Source organism: Podarcis pityusensis (assembly GCF_964106645.2).
Source record: "Podarcis pityusensis genome assembly, chromosome: 13".
In the NCBI taxonomy this organism is placed as follows: Eukaryota; Metazoa; Chordata; class Lepidosauria; order Squamata; family Lacertidae; genus Podarcis; species Podarcis pityusensis.
This window is the reverse complement of record NC_138038.1, coordinates 34,066,436-34,081,689: the sequence shown is the minus strand read 5'-3', so window position 1 is coordinate 34,081,689 and position 15,254 is coordinate 34,066,436.

Sequence of the window (15,254 nt, the reverse complement as noted above, 5' to 3'; positions counted from 1 at the left end):
TCCACTAAAACTTTCTGCTAGTCCAACCAGATGCCCATGGCAAGACTGCAAGCAGAATCTGAGTGCATCACTCTGCCCACCTGCAGTTGCTACCAACTGATAGTAGCCATTGACAGTCTTATCCTTCATTAAATTGTCTAATAATCATTTAAAGCCATCCCCCCCAATAGGCCTTGAGGCACCCAGTTAGTAAGTGTTGGGTGTAGGGGGCAGGACTAAATCAGCTTATCCGGCAGACTTGATCCCATGTTTTTGCTGGCATCCATCCTTCTTGGGAGACGATGGAAGAGTGTGGGATGCCTTCTTCCCCCTAGAAGCCTAAGGCTCTCCCATCTTGAGACCTGTGCAGAATACTGGCTAGGGGACAGGTATGTGCAAAAAGGTAGTGTAGGTGGCAGAGAGCCTACTGTACTCAATTTGTCATATTCTTGGTTGACTTGCCTAAGCAACACATATCTTGCCTTTTCACCCATGAAGGTTCAAAAGATAGAGAACAATCACAAAACAACAAAACAACATTGGGGTCAATAATAGCATGCTAACCTAACAGTAGTTACAAAACTATTATATATGTTAAAAAATTTATTCCACCCTCCCTCCAGAGAGCTTGGACCACTGTACACCCCCACCCCCATTTTGTTCTTGCAACACCCCTGTGAGGTAGACTAGGATGAGATAGTGCCTACCCAGAGAGCTTTGTGGCTGAGTGGGGACTTGAGCCCAGCCATCCCAAGCCTTGTTAAACACTTGCTACTGTTCCACACTGACACTCACAAATGCTCACCCCAATCCAACTTGGGGGCCCCTTTTCAAAATAAATGTCAAGCGATGGGAGGTCTGATCTTGGAACTCCAACATCTCCTCTCTCTCCCCCTTGACCACCACTCTTTGTGGAAAAGCAACCCCCCTCCCTCTCCCACCCCTGCTTTGCTCCCAAATTCAATGAGATCTCATTACATGATTCCAGGTTCTCCCTAGTTCCGTTTTCTAAGGAGGAAGTGCTCTTCTCTGTGGTAAACGTGGGCACCAAGCCCAGCTCGGTAGGTTTCTCATGAAACTACAATTTGGGAGTCTGTATTCCTGCTAATTCCCTGCTTTAACTTGCTTTATGAGTGAGAATGGTACTGGAATCCGGCTGGAAGTTTTGTCAGGGATTGTTCTGCTAAAGTTGTGTGTGTGTGTGTGTGTGTGTGTGTGTGTGTGGTGTGTTTTACAACTTTATGTTTCCCATGATGCATGTGTGCTAAATGGATTGGGACAAACGAGGATGTTTAGGAAGTGGAGAGACTGCAGTTCCACCACTCATTTGAGAATGGGGATTCTTTAGGCTTGTCTTGGCTTCTCCAGTGAAATCACCAACTCGACTCACACAAACACCCCGCATCCCCTAGGCAACATAACATTAGTCAGTCTTCCCTCACTGTTGCTTTCAGAGCTTACCAGGCAGGACATCTTATCTGATGATGAGAGGGCGTTATTTATTTATTTCATTTTAGGCAAGCCAAGAAACAGTGGTTGCAGAAGCTGAAATGTTCACCCTTTAACAACTAGAAGCACCCATTCGTTTCTCACCTCAGAAAGCAGTAGAAGGTATGGTCAGGTATAGAGGCATTTGGGATCTCTGTTTTTCTTCTTTTTCCCAAAGCAAGAGTAAGGTTCTGCCTTTCCAGAGGCATTTGCAGTGTAATAAGAACATGTGGCCCCAACTGTCTACTGCCGTGACCAGCTGAGAAAAGTGCAGGGATAAGGATGGTGAGAAGAGGCTTTATGGCTGGTTGGAGAAGCTCAGTGGGCATTTGGTGGCATGCTATCCCTGGATATAGTGGTCCTCTTTAGTCGTGGTTGCTGTGTGGAACTTCCTTCCCCATGCCTCATGCAGTTGGCCACTAAATTCCAGCCCCCGGGGGGGCAACAACAGGTGAGGATTATTGCCTCAACACCTTCCTGTGGGCATCCAAGAGACATCTAGCTGGTACCTGGGAAGCAGGGTGCTGAATTATATGGGCTGATCTAGCAGGGCTGGAGGCAGTCTAGGGAACATGGGCTATTCCATTTCCTGAGCTATGGCTAGCTGAGAGACCATAGCTCTGCAGCAAGAGGAATTAAACGTTTTTCCACCAACATGAGAACATAGAAAATCCACCTAGCCCAGTTTTGTCTACTTTGACTGGCAACAGCTATCCAAGGTCTCAGGCAGGGGTCTTTTCCATTGCTTGCCATCTGATCCTTCTAAACTGGTTAAATCCATAGATTGAACACAGGACCTTCTTCATACAAAGCAAGGGTTCTACCCCTGAATTCTTATTCTTACTTTTACATATGTATAAAACCAACTTTACAGCCTTAGGCCATTGTGTGCAACAAGACAAAAACAACACACACAAAAATACAAATTCTAAAAACAAAACCGTTCTTACAGGCTCCGAAAGCAATGAAACCATTTCTACAGATTCCTACGGAAAGCCTTAAACAAATATGTCTTCAGTAGATACCCAAACATCATGATGTTGGGTGCCTGCCCAATTTTGGCTGGGAATTGATGCTGAAGTTGGCCACACCGAAAGCCCAGTCTCTAAGACAAACTAAATACACCCTTTGAGGAGCATAGTTGCTGGGCAGGGATATATGGGGTGAGGTAACCCCTTAGGTAGCCTGATCCCAAGTTGTTTAAGGTTTTAAATGCTAAAAGCAGAATCTTGAACTGATCCAAGCTGCTTATTGTGGTACCTCACTCATTAAACTTAGAGAAGCGAATCATGGCAATATTTGGGAATCTCTGTTGCAGAGGCCTTAATTGGGAAGTTTTCCAGGACCTGAGATTTTATTCTTCTGACTAGTTTGCAAGGTTTGGAAACTCCTTGGCTAGGTGAGGCACGCTTCAGCCACCTTGATTAATCATCAGTGGGTTATTTATATCTTTGTGGAAGCTACAGATATAGTTGACCAACACCACCCACCATTTTGCAGTAGTGAGTTCTAAAAATGACTGAAGGAACTGGTTAAGTATAATGCCACCTTTCTTTGGTTTAAGACTTATTTGTCTTCTATCTTTACCAAGCGCTGTTGGTGGCATTCCCCTGCTTTCTCCTCAGTCACTTGTTTCAGTCCAATTCACAAGTTCATGTACTACTGTAGTAACCCCCTGACCCCTATTAAATAATTACTTGAATTAGGCAGTCAGTTTTATGACTTGCTCTTTTGCCAGTCCTTTTTGTCATTCTCCTCTATGCATTTTCCTGTTCTGAGGTAGGAAGTAAACACTCTGTGCTGTTCTCAAGAAATAGCACAAAGAAGCGTTAGGAAAATCAACCGTGAAAACAAGGGTATGATTTTTGCCGTCAATCTTTTTTTATTGTTGTGTCCCTCATCAGTTACTTTCCAAAGTAGCAATGGAAAATCATGTCAACAATAGCTGGCGAGCCGTAGCTTAGCCACCCCTGATCTACACCTACTGGCAGCAACACCCTTGCCTAAGATTTCAGACAAGGGCCTTTCCTGGCTTATTTGGAGTTGCCAGGGGTTAAACCTTCAGCTCTACCACCGAGCTATGGCTATTTGGCAAATTCTTGGGTGTGATGGCTGACTGACAGAGACTTGTATTAAGTCATCTTTAAAAAAAAAATAAAAAAAAAAAATAGCCTGCTTTTCCAGTTACATGTTCAAAGAGAGATGAAATAATTATAAAAATTAAAAAATAACAACATGATTAGAAAATGTATTTGTCTGAAAAGTATCTAGGGACAAATCCCACATGAAATGGGGATTCAAATGTTAAGATTTGAATGGGGGCTTCCTCATTTTTAACACCCACTCAGCCTTGAAGCTAGCTGGCTGAGTTACCGAGGGCCAATCGCTCTGTCTTAGTCTAACAGCCCTCACAGGGTTGTCATGAGGAGAAAATGGAGAAGAGGAACAAGGCCCATTGGCCTTGACTATTGGCCACCCTGGCTGGGGCTGATGGGAGATGTAGTTCAGCAGCAGCTGGAGGATCAAGGGTTCCCTTGCCCTGTGCTACATGATAAACAGACATGCATGTTAAATTGGTTCCCATATCCAGTGTTTTTAAAAGTATATCTAGCATGTGCTCTCCAGAGCCTGCTGTGCTTTTTGGTAAGTCTGCTTCACTCCTCTGCTGTCTTGAGGTCTAATGCCAGCTTCAGGCATTTTTTCCTGGAGGGACTGGCTTGGGTGAGGTGTTCTCTGTCCCCCTCTCTTGAGAATCACTCCTTATTCACTCCCTACTGTTCTGCTGCCCTGCCTCCTGCCTCTGGGCCATTTCTGTATCACCACTTGGAGACAGAGTTTGCTATCAGAAGGAACAAGTGGGACTTGCGCTAAAACATTGCTGTGTAGTCCCACCCCCGAAGGATGCGCTTGTTTAGAGCTTGGGACAAGAGTCTTGTAGGGCTTCATCCGACCTTGGGGCAGTGGGGAGTAGGCAGGTGGTAAGGAAGGGGTCTAGCATCTTCTCACAGTAGCCAACCAGAAGTCTACAGGAAATCTGGAAGAAGAACCTGAGTGCAACAGCTCCCCAGCAGCTGGTCTTCAGAAGCATGCTGCCTCTTGTAGCTAGTAGCCGAATCTGTTTAATTCTCTTTGGAACCCACCCAAGTTTTTGTCCTTCTCTTGCCTCCTGAGGGAGCAAATTCCATTGTTTAGACTTGCGGTATCAAGAAGGCTAGAGTGTTGTGTTTCTCTAGATTAGATAGGACAGAGGCTGATGAAATTATGTAGCTAGGAAATATAATTTGTTTCTTCGTCCCCCTTTAACGCTATTAACTTGGGGGCACTCTCAATCTGATTGGCAGGAGATTCAGAACAGCCCCAATTCATAGAGCGGTGGTGATGGGTAAACAGAATCTCCATGTACAGAGATACAAGTCCATGCCAGTTAATGGCTGCTGTTGTGTGCGTGCCGGTGGGATGTTTCAACAGTGAGAAAGACCTGTTGCCTTTATGCCCGGCCTGTGAGCTTTCTAGAAACTTCTTCCTGGCCAGGGAGCTAGATGGCTCTGTCAGCAGGCACTTATGTTCTTGACGCATATTAGGTCACCCTGCCCTATATGCTTGTGTTCTCACCTCTAGTTCCCTTTGCAGGGAGTTTCAGCTTAGCCTGGGAGAGGGAACTGCAGAGACCCAGAAACATTTGTCAGAAGAGAGACGGGGCAACCACATCCTGCCCAGAGCCTGAGAGAGGAAAAGCAAAGGCAGGCTCGCACATCGGTCTGTCTCTTGTCTCATGCGTAGTCTGTCTTGCTCTGGCTCCTCCTCCTTCCCCTCAAATTCACAGTCTCCTTTGCTCAGTAGGGCCTTGCTGTACCCACATGGTCACAATCCTGCCACACATCTGCTTAATAACTGGGGAGAGGGGCTCAGGAAGTGTGTGTGTGTGTGTGTGGTATTTTAACATGAGCAAAGTTGGTGGACCTAGCAAGGAGGACAAAAACTGGAGCTAGCCAGTTGTAAGCCTTGTAAGCCTCCTGTTTCCCTCAACCACTTTACATTAAAAGCACCTCTCTGTAGGTGACTAGTGCTGCTGGTGGCATATCAGACTCCTCAAAGGGCTAGACTTAACTAGGGGAGAGGCCTCTAGTTTCTGGTCTCTCATCTTGTCCCCTTAGGTGGATCCCAGCATGGCAGCAGGGTTGCCAGCTCCTTCACTCTCATCCTTATTGACCCAGCATTGACTGCTGCTGTTCCCTGCGGCTGTTGCTGCCTCAGCAGCCTTGTTGACCCTGTTTTCTTAAGAGGTGAATGGCTAGCAGCAGCCTGCCAGAAAAGGTCAGAAAAAATGGCAAGTCTCCCCACTCTGCCATGTTATTAACCTCCCTTGCCATCTGTGCTAGTCATTTTGCAGCCTATTGGCTCCCAAAAAGTGTTGGGGGATTTGTGGGGCAGGGAGGTGAAGCTCTTCTTGTTTTCAGGTTTGGCTGCCCAGTTTGGTTGTTTGAAGGCAATTTTACCTCAGGTACATGCCTGTTTTACAACATGAATTTTTTTTAGAATTTGGTCTTCAACAAATCTCCCACCCCACAATTCAGTTGCCTCCCCATTTTACCACAGCATATATGATAGAGAATTTAGGGGATGGCATTCTCACAGTGCCTGTCTGTCCCGTCCCTGTCCCCCCGTTTGTCCTAGTGTGTCCTTAAAGCATCCTGACATTTAGCAACTGAGGCTTTCCCACAGCCTTCAGATACAGTGATGGGGAAAGCACCACTTGCTAAATTTCAGACTGCTGAGAAAGAGCAGGACCCATAAAGAGGTTGACTGTCTTGCATAACAGGCAGGGCTTAAGAGCAGGACTGCATCTGATGAAAGAAACATTTCTTATTTTATTAAGAATTTCTTGTAAGTAAATTGAAACATATAACTTTGTCAATGAGTCATTGAGCTGATACGAATTAATTGAGTCTGCATCAATTTGCGTATGAAGAAAACCAGCTTTTTCTGAACAGAAACTACTGTTACTTGATGCCCGCAATACCTTTCCTGGGGCCCCATTTCCTGTTGTGCTGAAGATTGGTGTGTGTGTGTAAGAATACCTCTTCTAAAGTCATTTTGTATTGGGGTATGTGTATGAAAATAATTTAACATTAAAAGCTGCACAATTTTGCTGGGGGCACTTTTCTAATGAATCCAAAGGCTTTCCACTGAGCTCTTCTTAGGAGTTTGTCTCTAGGGCTAAGGCCGCAGTTGCCACTTGAGCCTCTCAGCCTGGGTGGGAGATGTCATGGGTGCATAACCCCCCAGACTTTCAAATTTCTGCTTTATTGACTGAGCTAAAAAAGGCCTGGCGTGTAAGCCTCCCCTTCCCCATCAGAAACCCCACCTGCTTCCTCTCCAGTTATACTGTTCCCTTCACTTCCCCATTCTCTCAAAACTTTGGGGGGGGGGGCAGGCCAGAGTGGGGCGGGTAGGGCAGAGTGGTCTCTGCAAGGGCTCAAATCAAAACCTGTGAAAGTGAGTGAATGTTGGGGTGGGGGTGGGGGAAGGGACTTCAACTCCCTGTGTAGTTGTTGCTGGGACTGTCACCAGACCCAGCTGCAGTTTCATCGTTTTCTGAGAAACATCCCCCCTCTCCTCAGACAGGCAATTTCAGGGGTTGTTTGGAAAAAAGAAGTGCAGCTGGGATATTGTACATAAAGGGATACATCTGGAGGATTTAAAGAACCCAAGGCTGGAGTGGCCTCATAGGCAAGAGACCTGAACGAGGATATAAGATCCCCTCAACCCTCCCAGGATTCGCACTGTGCCCTTGGGCAAGTCACTCTCTCTTTGCTTCAGTTCTCATCTCGTCTGTGAAATGAGTCTAAAGAGAAGTTGCCTCCTAAGGCTAGTGCCACAAAAACCTAAGAAAATAAATAAAGTTTTTGTGGGGTGAGGAGGGTTTACTCTATTAAGGGTCGATACAAATTCACAAGGACTCAAATGATCAATGGCCATGAGCCCCCTTTCAAGGACAGAATAAATATGGCTACCCAGTTTAAGGCACGAGGCACAAAAAACTCCTGGGGGGCTGTGGTTGAAGCAAAAAAATGCTGGAGTAAGGTGCAGCTTTTGAAAAAAAAAGGACATTTGTGTGTGTCTTCTAAAGCATCACCATCACCATCATCATTCAACTCCTGCTGGGTTCCCCCAGCCACTCTGGGCGGCTTCTAACACATATAGTATTTGGGCCAGAATGGGTCAGAAAAGCAGGGAATGGAGGAAAATTTGCTACTTTTTCAAGATGGAGCAATCAAAGTTAGGTGGACGGGTTTTTCTTTGAACGCCTCCCAGTTACCAGCTTTTGTTTGCACATTTGTTTGGCTTGCTTTTGCCCTGGAGAAGGAGGTGGCTGTTTCACCATTTGAAGGCAGATTTGCTGCCACCATCTCAGTAGCATTTTTTCTTTTCTTTTTAACCTCATGGCAAATGAGACAGGAAGGACCCACCCTTATCCGACAGAACTGATCTTCTGAGCGATAAGGGACCGCTGGTGGGGGGGGGGGCGGGATGTGGGGGCCACCGGTTTTGAGATGAGCATGATGGTTCTGCGTGTGCAAGCCTACTGAATTCTATAGTCATCCTGGGTCATTCGCCCCTACTTGCTCCTTCTCTAACCCTTGCCTTGCAGAGCTGGGGCATGTATAGTTTCAAAGAAAGCAGAAGTCTGAACCCTTCCTTCATTCTTACTCTCTTCTCCCAAAGCTCTCCTTTCTCAGAGAACCCAGGAAACCTCAACTCCTAGCTTCACAAAATTTCCTGCAGAGAAAACCAGGAGTCCCAGTTCCCAGACCTGCACCTCCCTTTCCTCCTCGCTCTGACCTACTAGATTCTTCCTCCCCGCGCCCTCTGGCCACCAAGTGGGGCAGGCTTGAGCTGTCGCTAGGCTGCTGAGCTTTGACTTCCCATGGTAGGCTGTGGGGCAAGCTGTAGCGCTGCATTGATTGCCTTATATGGGCAGAAACACACCAAGGGCGGAGGGGGAGGGGAGGGCGAGGCCTTTGGCGCCATTTTTGTGAGGCAGGATGTGGTCGGCTTGTGGCTTCGGCTACTTGCAGGAAGACGTTCAGTTATGTGCTGGGGGGGGGATGGGCAGTTGTCACCTGTTAGCGTTTTAGACTCAGTGACCTGTTCTGAAACTTTCCTGGCGTTCTGCCTGCTGTGCATCTCCATTTTGCGCTTGCATCTCTTCCCCCAGCGCCCGCAGCTGGATCTCGAGTGTGCGAAAAGCGAGCGAGAGATTGAACTGCATTACAGATTGCACCCTGAGAACTTGCAGTGGATACTGAGAATCATGGAATTGTAGAGTGGGAAGGGGTCCCCAGAGTCATCTAATCCAATCCCCTGAAATGCAGGAATCTCAACTAAAGCATCCATGACAGATGGTTATCCAGCCTCTGCTTAGAAAACCTCCAAGGAAGGAGAGTCCACGGCCTCTCGAGGGGGACCATAAATCATGGTGACAGCAGTTTGCTAATTGGCACAATGCTGTGATTGGAGGTTCAGAAATTTTTAAACATCCTGATCAAATTTGGGTGATAAGCACAGAACTACAATGGCAGATCTATGATTTTTGGGGGTGGGGTGGGGTGGAGAAGCTGACAGGAACTGTGGGTCCAGTTTGGAACAAATTTCCCCTTGGGATGAATGTGATAAAAGTGATGCACATTTTAATGGGGGAGGTGTAGAATAAGGCATGGCAAGGGGAGGGGCACAGGATAGCAATTCGGAAAGGGCAAAACGCCATGGGACAAAATGCAAGTGCCAAAGGCACTCAAAGTCTCTGTCTATAATCGATGATAATTATTGGAGAAGGGGTGAGGTCCATGTGGACTGGAGGCGATCAGAAGTTGTCCCCATCTTCAAAAAGGGGTGTGGGAGTCCGGGGAGAAGACCCCAAGTAACTACCAGCTGCTCAGCTTGACACTGATACCAGGAAAGGTGCTAATACAGATAAAACAGTCAGTTGGTAAGCACTTAAAAAAGGATGCTGTGATTACTAGGACCCAGCATGGATTTCTCAAAAACAAGTCATGCCAGAATCTCATCTTTTTTTAAATAGAGTTACAAGCTGGGTGGATCAGGGCAATGCTGTGTACGTAGAGTATCTTGATTTAAGTCTGGCTTTTGACGAAGTCCTCCATTATATTCTTGCAGAGAAGCTGGTAAAATGTGCGCTAGACAAGGTTACTGTTAAGTTGATTTGTAGCTGGTTGATTGAGCCCAAAGAGTGCTCACTAATGGTTCCTTGTCGTCCTAGAAAAAGTGACACGTGGGGTGCCACCAGGTTCTGTCCTGGTCCTGTTGTTGTTCAATGTCTTTATAAATGACTTGGATGAAGGAATTGAGGGGATGCTCATCAAATTTGCAGATGACACCAACCTGGGAGCGGTGGCAGAAACAGAATAGGGATTCACTATGACTAGACTGGAGAACTGGGCCCAAACTAACAAAATGAATTCCAATAGAGACAAATATAAGGTTCTGCACATAGGCAGAAATAACCAGCTGCAAAAAGATGGGGGACACCTGGCTGTCCAGCAGTACATGTGAAAAGGATCTAGGGGTCTGAGTAGACCACAAGCTGAACATGAGTCAGTAGTGTGATGCAGCAGCAAAAAAGGCTAATGCAATTCTAGGCAACATCAACAGAAGTCTAGTGTCCCAATCAAGGGAAGTTCTGGTCCATTTTGCCTTGATCAGACCACACTTGAACACCTGTATTCATTTCTGGGCACCACAACGTAAGAAGGAAATTAACAAGCAGGAATATGTGCAGAGAAGGACAACCAAGCCTAATGATGAAAGGTTGAGGGAGCTTGGTATGTTTAGCCTGGAAAAAAGGAGACTGAGAGGAGATACGGCCCATCTTCTAATATCTAAAGGGCTGTTACATGGAAGATTGAGCAAGCTTGTTTTCTCCCGCTCCTGAGGGTAGGACCTGAAACGATGGCTTCAAGTTACAAGAAAGGAGATTCCAACTAAACATCAGGAAGAACTTTGTGACGGTAGGAGCTGTTTGACAGTGGAATGATCTCCCTTGGGAGGTTGTGAGTTCTCCTTCCTTGGGGTTTTTAAAGCAGAGGTCAGATTGTCATCTGTCATAGATGCTTTAGTTGATATTCCTGCATAGCAGGGGGTTGGACTAAATTACCTTCCAACTCTACAATTCTATGATTCTATGGAGAAAGATACTGTATACAAGTGGTTTTTTCATGATAATACTAGAAGCTTCTGCGCCAAGATAGATGAACTGGAGTCTTACAGGGTAGCACTGATATAGTGGGCATCATAGAAACCTGATAGAATGGAGAGGACCAGTGGGCGCAGAAGATAAAAGATGTACTTGAGGTGGTGTCACTCTATACGTCAAAGAAGGTATTGGGTTCAGCAAGCTAGAAGTCCTAAAAATGCAGACTCCTCCACAAAATGGTTGTGGGTGGTGATACTGGACCCTAACAGCAATTTAGTACTGAGGATGTGCTAACGTCCCCCAGATCAAAATGTCACTGAGGGTGGGGAAGATACGTTGTCGATGAAAAATATTTTCCACCAAACTTTTGATACATAGAATTGGAAAAGAGTCTGAAAAGCGTATTATTTTTGTGAAGTGGATATGTGGGGACCTTGCAGCCCTGTGCAACACAAACTTTGGGGTTTTTTTGTTTCTTGAGTCATCCTGCCTTGCCATTAGGGTGTTGGAGCAGCGACACTCTGTATAGGATTCATTTTAGTGTAACTTATTGCCTGAACTTTGCTAAATCCCACTCTGCTGTGGCCACATGGGTTTACTTCTGCTCAAGAATAGGTCAATTATGCAACTTGAATTCATTAACTACATTTGCATGCATTTGTTTAGACATAATTTTATCTGCTAGGCCTGAGGAAGGGCAAGGAGCAACACCCAGTACATCTAGCTCCATAACAACTGGAAATATTTATCGGTAAAATATTTCAGCAAGCATCACCCATGACTTTTCATCATTTACTTTTGTACTTTTGTAACCTTAAGGACCCGATATTTGCTTTTATTGGGGGTGGGGGGAAATCCCAAAAGCAGAGATTCCTAGAATGAAATCCCGTGCTTCCACAACGCTACTGTGCATACACAGGATAAATTCAGCTTGAAAACCTATTGCAGTTGAACACTCCAATCCTGTACCTGGTTTACTCAAACAGGCCCACTGTGTTAAATGAGGTTTACTCCCAAGTGGGGTCGCCATATTTCAAACAGTGAAACTATGGACAAAAAAGAGCTTTTCTTGAGCTATTTTTATGGGAAACCGGCAAAAACAGCACTGACGACATGGACTGTCATACGTCTGTTTTTTCCAAGACATTTGTTACCGATTTCCACCAGGACACTGCTGCCGACTGCAGTATTCTGGATATTTCCGGGAAATCCTGGACGTATGGCAACCCTTCTTCCAAGTAAGCCTGGATACATAACTCAGTAATGTATACTTGAAGGATTTCAGAGTTGCAAAAGCTTGTTTTCTCTTACACGAGGACTGCAGGTTCTTTTCAGAGAAAAGGCTACAGACAGCTGTGTAGTCACACAGCTGTGCCTTTAAAAGACATTTGCACAGGGGCCCAGACCATGCTAACCATTTTTGGTGAGTCTCCCCTTCGCACAGACACGGACTGTTACAGTAAACTGCTGCCACCCTACCGGGACGTTGTTCTCCCATCTTAGCTGTTCCGTGACATGGTTGATTCGAAACCAAACCAACGTCTTCTACCCACATGCCTCGTTGCATGAAGTCAACCACGTGGTCTCCAACCGACGGCAGCGCTGCAAGGGAACTTGTTAACTCGGGCAGAGATACTACAAACCAGAAACTTAGCGTTTGAAATATAAAAATGCAGTTGCTAATTTTGTGTCAGTCCATGTGGAGTAAATGCTACCTTTCACTTCTGCACTTGCAAGCATTAACACCTCCTCCTTCTTTTTTAAAGAAAAAATGCTTTTTTACTATTATTAAAAAAAAAAAAGATATTTCAGATTTTGACAGACTTCCATCAGTCCAGCCAGCAAGTGCCAGTGGTAATTGCAGATGGGAGCTGTAGTTCATTGGCCCTAGGAGGAACTATTGATTGACTTATGACGGGGGAGACCAGAGTTCAAATCCCCAGTCAGTCCTAAAGCTCTCAGAAATAGGCCAGGGATCGTCTCTCAGCCTCACCTACCTCAAAGGATTGTTATGAGGATTAAAATGGCAGAGGCAGGAGCCGTGCACATCACACAAAGCTCCTCCGAGGTAGGGTGAATTGGGGCTTCAAGGTTTGCAGTGCAATTCTATATAAATCTACTCCGAAGGAAGCCTCATTGATTTCTGTGGGACTTCCTCCCAGGTGAGCATGTACAGGATTGCAGCCACAACTGATAAAAAACGAACACTGCCAATTCAGAGACAACATGGCCCTGTTTAATTGGGCAATTTTTAATTAAAAAAAAAAAAAAGTTACAAAACTTGGATCTGGTTAACGCCACCTTGAAAGGGGCAACTCTCCCTTCATTCACAAAGCAGGTAATGTCTCTCTTAAGCTAGTGTGCAACAACACACATAATCTAAAAACAAAGTTTATGTTGGTATTTATCACCGATGTCCCCTGCTTTGAGCCACTCCTATCCCCTCTGCTCGAGCCCCCTGTTTTAATGCAGCCAGCATACATAGTTGTTATTTTTTAATCTCCAACAAGTCTGTGAGGTGTCTGAGGATGGTTGGTTGAGGCGAGAGATAACAACTTGACGTTCTTGACAAGGCTAGGCGGTTTGAATCCAGTTTCTAGACCAGCACGCCTCAAAATGACGCCCCAACTATCTTTTGCTTTTAAAACTGTTTTAACACCACCTGGTGGTTTGTTCCTCCTATTTACGAGTTTAGACTTCTCCCCCCAGGAAGTGAAAGCGAGGGCTGTAAAAACCTGTGATCCTTCTCTTCTCTGCCTCCCAACACCTTGCCCTTTCACATAATCTAGGGATAGGGAAGATATGCCCCATCAGCTCCCACCCAGCTTGATCATGGCCAGGGATGATGGAATCTGTAGACCAACAACCCATAGCAGGGGGCATAGTTCCCCATCCCCGATATGCACCTTCAGTGGCAACAGGACAGTTGGTTCAGGCTACCACCAATCTACCCAGCCACATTAACATGTTCTAGGAAAAGATATCTGTCATGAAATTGCTCCACAAAAGAACCCCCTCCGAATAGTATCCTGAATCCCCTTCTCCAGATGTTCAGTGCCAGATGTGGAGTGTATGTGCAACTATAGCTCAGTAGAGCATGAGGCTCTTAATCTCAAGGTTGTGGGATCCAGCCCCACATCAGGCAAAAAGATTCCTGCGTTGCAGGGGGCTGGACTAGATGACCCTCTGTGTCCCTTCCAACTCTACGATTCTATGAATTAAAAAAACAAAAACCTGAGCAAGAGCTGTTCTTTTAAGCACATTGAACAGCATATATTTTACTAGGAATCCGTTCTTGCAAATCTGCTGGTTTCTGAAATGAGAGAGCCTGACCCAGACGGAATTGCTTCCTGGCCATGCTTTAGATGGGTAATTTTAATAGCCTCTTTTCTTACCTTGCAACTATTTTAGCACATATATACTCTACAAAGAAAGGGGGTGCCACCCCAAGGTGGCTCCCAATCAGAAAAATGATAATAGCCTTTAGGGCATTGCTAGTAGCTCAGTGCAGAGGTGATCTACACATTCAGGTAAGTTAAATGGGAATTTGAAGCTGTATGAAATACTGACAAGGAACTCCATGGACTTGTGAAAAAATAATAACGACGCTCTGTGGTAGGAACCCTTTAACGAGCTGCAAAGGGTTTTGCTGCGTTAGTCTGCTCCATCAAAATCAGCAAAGCCTTGTGAAATCTTAAAAGACCAATAAATTAAAAACCAATACCCTTAGAGAAGAAAAATCTGGGGCCCTCCAGATGTTGAATGACAACTCTCATCATCCCTGACCATTGACCATGCTGGATGGCTGATGGGAATCTAGTGCCATCTAGAGGACCACCTCTGCTTTCAAAAGTGCCTCAAGTTGTGTTTTATTTCCATTTTTAAAAAAGGCCCAGTGGCTGGGGAACAAAATGTGCTGCTTGAAGACCATGAAGAATATCCTTGAAAATTTTGGGAACTAGCCATGCTGAAAGATCTTAAAACAAGGGTTTCTCCAAGTACAGTCAGCCTGCAACTTACACACATTTATCTTGTGTACAATCAGCTTTGTGCACTTGGCAAAACAACAACAACAACCCACACCTAAAAAGGGAGCAGAAAAAGGGTGGGTGTCCGGGTGGGGGTGGGGAAACTTTGGCAGTCTTACCCACCATTGTACCCATGTGTTTTGGCTATGCATGATTTTGGGTTTACGCGGGATCCTTGGAACACAACCTCCGTGTGTTGCAGGCTTACTGTAGTTTTAAATGCTATACTAGATGGATTACAGGTAAGCCCTTAGCTATGCCTAGCTCCCTTGCAAAACAATCATTCCCAGGTCCTTTGAGAATGATGGAACTATGGCAGTTGGCCCAGTTTATGGATGGGGAACCTATGGCCAAGATGTTATAATTTATTACCCACCCTTTATTTACCTCAGGGCCACAAGGTGGGTTACAAAATCAAAACACATTTCTACAAACAGTTTAAAACAAATTGCCACCACATAATTAAGGTGGGCTCTAAAAATATGCACCTTAAATGTCAAAAGCCAGGGTAAAGAGGTGCATCTTCAGCTGTTACCAGAAACAAA